The following is a 9,376-nucleotide window of genomic DNA, read 5'->3' as shown; positions in this document are numbered from 1 at the left end:
CTAAATCCAAAACACAGCACTGTACCAGCTACTAGGAAGAAAACTAACTCTATCCCAGCCAAAACCAGGACAGTTACTCTCAGAATCTTTAAAACCACAGAGTGATTTTTTTGTTGCACACTCTTAACACCAAAGACCACTTTGTTGTGTCTTGGGAACCAGAGGAAATATATTATGGCTATGGATGTATTTACCACAACAGTAACTCATTTAGCTGGGGACACATACTAATGAAATTGGCAAGTTGGAGAGAACTTTGTGACATGCCAGAGGCTGGTTTGTATGGATCGGTGAGATTACCTTGGATGCTAAGCTCCGGCCTTATGAGCTGCTAACATATCAGCAAGGCAGCTGGACTAGCCAAGACCCCAATTACACTTCCAACTTCCCCTAAATTACAGGAAGGGTAAAGAAAATGTCGATCTCTACTTTGTTGTGCTTTGGAGCCTGGTCTGGCCTCCAGACTAGGATAATCTGTTCCACTCTATTAAAGGAAATGGAAAATCCATTCCATCTCTACTAATACGTTACATTGTATTAAAAGAAATAGAAACTGGTTAAACAGGAAGATTTTTATCTCTGTCTGAAGTCGAGTTCTTAGACAAGCTCGCTATTGGGGCCGGAGGAAGCAAACGGGAATCTTTTCTCTTTCACACTCCTTTTTACCTTCTTCCCAGTACTTATTACTGTGTGTAAATACTTTAACTATAACATCATATACTTAATGGCAAGGAAGAATATAGGGAATAGTACCAGTAGTGTTTTAAATCATAAAAGCTCTGTTTAAACAAATGGCTATCTTTTCAAACAAAATCATCCTTCAGGATATATATGATGCCTTGAAGAAAGGTCAAAGGCAAACTTTTTAAACCCAACTAGAAAATAGCTTTAAAGACAGTGCAACCCTATTCCTTTCTTATTACCTATTACTTGCATTACAGGGGACATGAAGGATACAGGTAGTGTCTCCAGTCCAAAAGAGTCTTATCATGTCTGATTCCCTTTCAATTCCTTCCATTTGTGTAGAGTTATTTAATTTAGCTAAGACGACCTGTAAAATTGCTGCAAGCCACGAGATTTTTCCACATGAAAAGAGGCTCTGTCCCATCCTTTACATCCCATCCTTCATTCCCACTTGTCCTGCCCAGGACTCACCAAAATTTCCCATATGTTTCTCCTGAACGCTCACCCTAAATGATAATAAATAATATTAGTGCCATTGTCTTCAGTGTATAGGAACTTCACTGCTGCTGTTGGACTTTGCCTCTTATTCTTATAAGAACTTAATTTAGAAACATCACGCTCTTTTTTCTCATACCATTAGATGTTGCATTCTTTACAAAACAGTTAGCATCCTCAGGGGCAATTAAAGTACAAATGCTGAGTGTTTCCATGCATCCCCTTTTATTTTCCTGGAGACAGTAAAACACAGCTACAGCCCAAAGGCTAAAGAGAATTCATTACTGTGCATGTTGTTATCCTCTAATGTCATCATAAATTAGTTGGAAGTCTTTCCTCCCAAGTTAAAGATCAAAAAGATCCTTTGAGACTAAAGTTTTGTTACAGCAAGAAGATATCCGCAAAGCACCTTCCTTTTGGAGGCTCTGCAGGCTTGGCAATATTCGTACCTCGAAGGTCCCCATTTTGAGTCTTGCACATTTCCCTAGGCAGTGGTGAAAATTAGTAATATTGAAGATTTCCTTTCTCACCTTCTTTCTAAGTCTGTTTTTATTGATCAGAATTTGGAGAGCCACCTTCTTACTTCTATGCCAATTACTCATCTATTATAATGTTTAATCATAATTTAATAATTCTAATAATGACATATTATAAAATATATATTTTATTACACATTGACTAAGAATTGCAGTCACTTTCTGTTTCAGATCCCGTGCATTGTCTCATTCACTCAATGTTATTTAAAATTTCTATTATGTTAGGACACACAGATCCACCCAAGCAACGAAGTTTCATTGTATTAGATACTGTGATCTTACACATAAAACCAGAAAATCCTTTCTCAAAAAGGCCAGTAATGTAAAAAGACAGAGGTTGGAAAAGGACAGGACGAGCATTTCCAAGAGACAGGGACCTTGGAAGACTCACAGCTAACCTGGTGCTATTTGAAGCATGCTAAGGTGTCCCACCTGACCTCCAGCCACTGCTCCAGAAAGGATTGGTTCTTTGGTGGTCCACTGTCGTGTTTACTAGCCCTATGGAGACATCATGGACAGCCTGCTGTCTAGAATAGCACTAGACACCTATGATTAGGAAGAGGAATTGGGGCCCTATGGTGGGAGGAATTGCATTTTAAGACATCTAAATGTAGGTGTATATGTGACGTTACCTCCATCTATGTGAGGTGTCCAACCCCCCATTACAGTAGATGGAGATCCAGTCAATACAGTCCATGTAACCTAAAGACTAATTCAGCTGACGAACCAGTAGGTATTTATTTAACGGTAAGTGCAATTTTCTTTAGTCTTTATTGACTATTTTTACTAGTGGCTTAATTCCAACACATGAGTACCTAGCAACATGTGATATCCTTTGGGATACCTTACCTGGTCTCCGGCCCTGCTCAAGCTGGACATTCATTCACTGCAGTTCCTTTGCCAAATCTGCCAGACTCATGTTGAAGTCTCAGGTACTCTGTAATGGTTTTAAACACGTACATGTGACCTACTTCATCACTGTGGACTTAGATACCACAGGCATGCATAGACAAACTCAATCTCACACAGAGTCTCTAGCAGAGAAAGAAACTCAGTTCCTGTCTGCTGACCACTGTGCCCTAACCATGAGACTTCATACTCAAACTTAACATTATCTCTAGTAAGTTAGAGCAGAGGTCTGTCTAGACACCTTTTCTGTCACTGACAGTAGTCAATAATACGTACTCATAAAAACTGTGACAACAGCAGAAATGTATGGTGATACTTACCAGAACAATCACCCAATGCCCTACAACTTCGGGCATTAGCTGTTGATGATTCAGAACTGGTGTTTTTGTATTTAATGAGTTTACCAGAAGTGCTTTGGTTCCATGCAAGTTTTTGACATCAATGAATTTTTGTGGGAATTTCTGGAACACTTTTATGGATTTCTTATATTATTTTTGTCTAATTGCTTTCTTTGTTTGTTTTTCCAAATCATTACTGTACCCATTTAGTTTGTGTCTCAAATCTCACTTTGGAAATGGCCATGTTTAAACCTGTCATTTCAGTTGCACTGTCTAGTATATCTTTTGGGTAATTATGACACCCCAAAAATATACTGAGTAATTTCTTAGGTGCTTAAACAAAGCTCATTGTAGTGACAGAATGCCTCTTTGCCAGAAACAGCAATCTATCAGCTGGGTGTGTGAAGGTCATATCAAGGATTTTCAAAGGACTGCTGATTTGTTGTTTGTTGTTGTTATTTTTTTTTTTTTTTTTGGCTGTGTAATGTTAAGCAATTTAGAGAGGTCTGATTTTCAGAAAAAGTGTGAAATCCATCCATCTCTTCAATTTGGGTACCAGCATTATTATCTTGCTGGTGTCTTTGATGGGACTAGCATAGCAAAAAGGCACTGAAAGTTTCTCATGTTTCCCATTGACTGAGGAAGTACAGCATTCAGTGATTCTGAAGAGTGTTTTTGTTCTGGTTTAACATCTTTTGCCTAGAATTTCAGATAATATCTCCAACTGAAGATAATTTCTTATCCAAGAAAATGCCTTCAGGATTACAGTTTTAAACCAGGAAATAATAATAATGAGAATAATGTACTGAAAAAAACAAAGATGAGTTTTCTGCAGCTTTATCCATCATACAGACAAGTCATTTCTAGACTCTGATACTTGGGAACCAGTTAGGTTTGTTTAGCTACATAAGGTTATGTTACATACCTTGCTTTTTCCTGTGCTTCCAGTTGGAGATCAGAAAGTGGGTAGTATGCCTTGAACCTGGAAAAAATTGTTCCTATGATGATAAACTGTAAGGGTTTTTTTGTTGTTGCTGGTGGTGGTGTTTTTTTTTCCTCTAAAGGTGTAAGAAATACAATATATCAGGATCAGCTTCTAGAGCAGTAATTTATTTCTTTATTTTCCTTTTGCGAACTGAGATACTGATAGGTGGCATGTGCAATTAGCTCCTAGGTGCTTCTAGAAATAATTGTTTGTGTTCCATGACATCACACATCTTACCTATCTGACATGTACAAAAAGCAGGAGGGGAGAATACTTTTAATTCTAAATGTAAAAATCAGGCACATCTCTGTCATGGTTATTCTGCTCTTCACTACACTTGTGCTTAAATGATTTTCTTATCATGAGATTATTCCCAGTTTACGTTTTGAACATGTCTTCTGATTACTAATGTGATTTAAGGAAAATGAATCTATCAATATTTTCTTATAACTGAATCCCCAAAGTAATTAGTTTCAAATTACTTTCAGTGTTTTCTTCTAAAAGAGAGGTGTTACCCAATTATTTTTGCACCCTGCATCTTTGCTGTTGCAATAAAGTGAGTTTTCTTTAATTTTTTTTTTGTATTTCAGGCACCAGAAACATTACTTTCAAAGTGTCTGGCTACTGATGATCTTGCTTTTAGTGCCCAAAGTTCAGATGTTTCCATGATATTAGAAAGAAATTATCAGAAGCCTTTCCATCTACTTTTCCTACATCAGCCCTTTCACCCTGATACTGTATTTGATGAAACAGCAATATCTTTGGGGATAACAAGGGATTCAATATGGTTCAGAAGCCTGGTAAGAAAAACATGGAGCTTCTAACTTTTTCCAGAATGCTCTGCTCTATGGAGTATTTCAACCCGGCAGCTGCTGAAAGTCTGAAGCTATTATTGCCATATATGGAAAATAGATCAACTTAGTAAGTCAATAACTACTTGTAAAGTCATGAGGAATGGGGTTTTTATCTGCTTAAATACAATTGTGTACTTCTGAGCTATAAAACCAGGGTTTCCCCCCCCCCCCCCAGAATTAAAGGAATCAACAGAAAGAAACAGGCATTTCTGGGATGTGATGTATCTGACTAAAGTAGACATCTAAAATAGATCAGATGTGCCATGTCTGTTCCTATCCACTGGCTCCATAAAAGGAACTGAAGTTGACTGGTTCAGATGTAGACTTCTGTACTGCAGAACTTATTTCAACTAATTTTAGCAGGGTAATCCATTTTGAGATGAAGAAATCTATAAGTTTATGAGTGTTTTGGGGGTCTACAGTACCATGTCACAGTAAAGTTGAATGTGTAGGGTAAGGGAAAAATCTTTTATTAGAACATCAGACAAGATGACAAGACAAGAACAAAGACAAGACTTTCTGCATGTTCCCTTTTTTAGACTTGAAGCAGAAGCAGCAAACTTCGGGCTAAAGAATAAATTGCTGTGACAACTTAATTCTATTAATCAATTAGACAATTCAAGAGAAAAAACATGATTACTGAAAGCTGACAATGCGCTGCCTGCAGAGGAAGACCTAAAAGCAAACAAACAATTGTGCCTGCCAATTTAGCCTGGAGGGAACACTCACATTCTCTTCTGACCCCAAATCTAAGTAGCAGTTGAACTTTGAGCACAGCAGCAAGTCACATCAACCAGCTGTTTTCAATTCCACACAGGATTTCACTGTCCAGCCTACTGTCTCTAGCCTGAAAGATGTGAGGATGTGCTTCCAGCAGCCATTCATCAATTTTTCTACTCTACTGCAAAGATGCACAAAATGCTGGAGATGTGCAATTTTTTATTTATTTTTTTATTCCATACCTACCTAAAATAGAGAGAATGAATAAGCTTTGTTCAACATCCAGCCTGCCAACCCACTAACCTGGAACATAATTTGAGGGTGAGAGAGGGTTATAGAATAACACATTTTGGCTGCTGTTTACCAGATAATAGAAGCCATCACAGAAAGAAGACATTCCGAGTGGCACTTTCCTGACAGCTAATCTCTGGCAAGCTGTTAGGTGCAAACTGTGTGGAGTGCTTCCCCAGCATGTCAGCAGACCCTACAGACAGTTCAACGAGCCATTCAAAGCACATTGCTCTGCAAAAGCCTGACCTGCAGGGCAGTCTCCTATTGACTAGCCTGATGTGTACTAATTGTGTACCAAAAGTATTAAATTAGCAAGGCAATCGTCTTCCATTTGCTTTTTCTCCTTCTCTCTCTCTGTTTTCTAAATTGCTTGAATCATGTACTGAAGAGGAATTTTTAGACTAGGAAGCTTGTTAGCTAAAATATACTTCTCCATTCACTTGATTTCATCTGTCAAAAGCCTCAAGCGAAAGTGCAAGTAAGGACAGATAAAAGGGTAGTAATTAGAGCATATCATGATTATTTTTTAAAAATAATTTATGTGATAATGAATGCGGTTTTATTGTTACTTATCTTTCATTTTGGAAATCAGAACAGAATGATTCCATAACTTCTGACCTCAGGTGTATGAAGACTGAAGATTCTTCTCCTTGGTGGATGGCTCCTTGAGATGTTAATGAAATAATTTTACTGTTGACTGTTCTTCAGATTGTTGTACCTCCAACAGTGAGACAAGAGTTCCTATGGACTTAATACAGTAGTCAAAGATTTGGAGCCTCTTCCATCTTTTCTAGAGTAAATCAGATCTTCAATGAAGTCAACAGAGACACACCAGTGTTACATCATGGTATATATACAACGCAGTTTGCATATATATCATATATAAGTTTGCATATATATGTGAAGTTTCCAATGACTTTCCTCATTTTGTTGTCTGTCTTAGTTTAAATACCAGATGGATATAGATTCTTCCAAAGGTAAACAAAATGCAGTGCAACAAAGACATTAGATTTAAGGAAAGCAAATTAATAGTCTTGAAAAATCAAGAAAGGGAGAGGAGGAAAAATTGAGTTGCATGTATGTGAATAGGCCTCCTCACACCCGTTGATTCACAGCGTCTATACCTGTGGGTAAAGAGTGGTGTTGAAATGCTGTATTTTTTCCTTTAAGAAAAGTATAAGAAGACAAATGAGGTAAAGTCAGAAGGAAAGAATCATTCTACTGATATTCTAGTTATTTTGTCTATCTCAGATTTGATGAGACACTTGAAGTAAGCAGAGACTGGAATACTTTAAGCACAAAGACTCTCATTTCTATAGAAAACAGCTGTGAAACACAGGCGGCTCTCTGAACTGGAAGAGCCTTGTTTCAAAAACCGGCACACTGCTCCCTGCCTTCAATGAGGGGTTTTTCACCCATCCAGCCACCTGATAGAAAGGCAGTGTAGCATTGTGAGAACAGTGCAGGGAGTTTCTAGACGGTGTTGGTCAGAGTTTCTAGATGGTGTTGGTCAGAGTTTATTAATACAAGTGTCAGAGGGGCCAATCAGGGGTAATGCTGTCTTTGAGCTGCTGCTCACAAACAGGGAAGAATTGGCGGCAAATGTGGCCACAACAGTGAACATGAGATGATTGAGTTGATGTAGTGGAAGGCTGGAAAGGCAAGTAGAAGAGCCAGGAGTGGATTTAGGAGAGCAGATTACAATTTGCTTAGGGAATTCTGCCAGGAATTCCTAAACTTCAATAGGGGAAAAGGCAAGAGAGTTAGCTGATTTGCAAAGAAAACTGAAGAACAAATGTCCCATTATGCAGGAAGTTTGGGAATTTCAGCAGAAGACCCTTGTGGCTAAGCAAGACACTTCTCAATGACCTTAAACACAGAGAGAGAGTATGGAAGTGAAAACAAGGACAGGTGGTAAAGAAGAAATATCAGAGCAGAGTTTAGGACTTTAAGTACAATATAAGAAGGCCAAAGGCTAGATGAAGTTTGGGAAGGAGCCACCACTGACGAGCAATAGTTTAGAAACTACACAGAGAAACTGCATGCATTCAGATCCATGGGGCTGGATGGGATAGACCCAAGAGTGCTGGAAATGTTGTCAATGTGATTGTGAGGTTATTGTCTATAATTTGTGGAAAATTGCTATAACTGGAAGAAGTTCTTGACCACTGGAAAAAAGCTAACATTGCACCCATCTTTAAGGAAGTGAAGATGGAGGAATCATGGAACTGAAAGCTGGTCTGTCTTACCTCCATCACTAGAAATATGATAAAGCAAATACTCTTTGAATCCATGTCCAAGCACACGAAGGAGAAAATGGTAACCAGGAGCAGTGAAAAATGGATTTACCAAAGACAGATCATTCTTGAAGATCCCAGTTTCCTTCTGCAAATGTGCAAGTAACTCTTTGAATGGTGGTTATACACACTTTGATTTCCTAAGGCTTCTAATGTCACCTCCCCCAGTATTCTCATTTGGAAGCATGGCATGGAAAGGAAGACTGTAAGGTAAGCTGCAAGTTGGTTGTACCAATGGTCATAAGAGGAAATAACTAATAGCCTAACATCCCAGTGTTGGCAGGTAACAAGCAGAGTGACCAACAGATGGTTATGATTATTGTTCAATATCTGCATCAATTATATAGGTAATGATGCAGAATGTAACCTCAGCAAATTCACAGATAATGCTAAATGAATTAGGGTAAGTGCCTGACTTGCTGTAATGCAGAGCTTTAATCCAGAGATACGTTGTGAGAAGGCCAGCAGAAACCTCATGGGGTTCAGGAAAGAATGAAAAGTTGTATAATAACCCAGGCACCAGCACAGTCTGGGACCTGACTAGCTGAGTAGCAGCTGTGCCGAAAAGGACCTGGTAGGCATGAGGCTGACTATAAGCCAACACTGTTTTCGTTCGAAGTAACACAAATTGCATGTTTGGGTACGGTGAGAGGAATGGGACCAGCAGATGGATGGAAAACCTTATTGCCCTCTGCTTGGCACTGGGGATGTCACAGATGGAATAAACCTCTGAGTTTTCACTCCCCTGTCAAGAAGGGTGTTAAAAAACTGAAGAGGGCCAGAAAGAAGGCTACTAGGATGGTCAAGGGCCTGGGGCTTAGGACTTATGAGGAGAAGTGGGAGAAAGAGTATAGTGGGGAAATGTAATTGCAGCCTTCAGCTACCAGAGGGACAGTTAAAGAGGCAATGGAGCCAAACTCTCTTGTTAGTGACAGAAGGTAAAACAAGGGACAATAACACGAAATTACAGGTTGGGAGTGTAAGGGACGAGGCCCACGTGTCTGTGCTGTAAGCACAGACAATGCCCCAGGGAAAGCTCCAGAAGCCAGCCACGGGGAGGGGCCCGGTGTCACTCTCCTTGACTGACTAATGTCTCAACCACTCCTGGAGCTGGGGTGAGAGAAGACTCTAGAAACCTTGGGCTGGAGCCAATAAATAGGGGCGCACGTGAGCCCCCGGGGGCACTCTCTCTCACCGCACCGACCCCCCCCGTTGGCAGGTCCGACGCTGGATCCAGGACTGGTGATTTCTTTGTCTCTCTCTCTCT

The sequence above is a fragment of the Aptenodytes forsteri genome, unplaced genomic scaffold, assembly GCF_000699145.1.
Source record: "Aptenodytes forsteri isolate BGI_AS27 unplaced genomic scaffold, ASM69914v1 Scaffold182, whole genome shotgun sequence".
Taxonomy (NCBI): Eukaryota; Metazoa; Chordata; class Aves; order Sphenisciformes; family Spheniscidae; genus Aptenodytes; species Aptenodytes forsteri.
Note: the sequence above shows the minus strand (reverse complement) of the source record.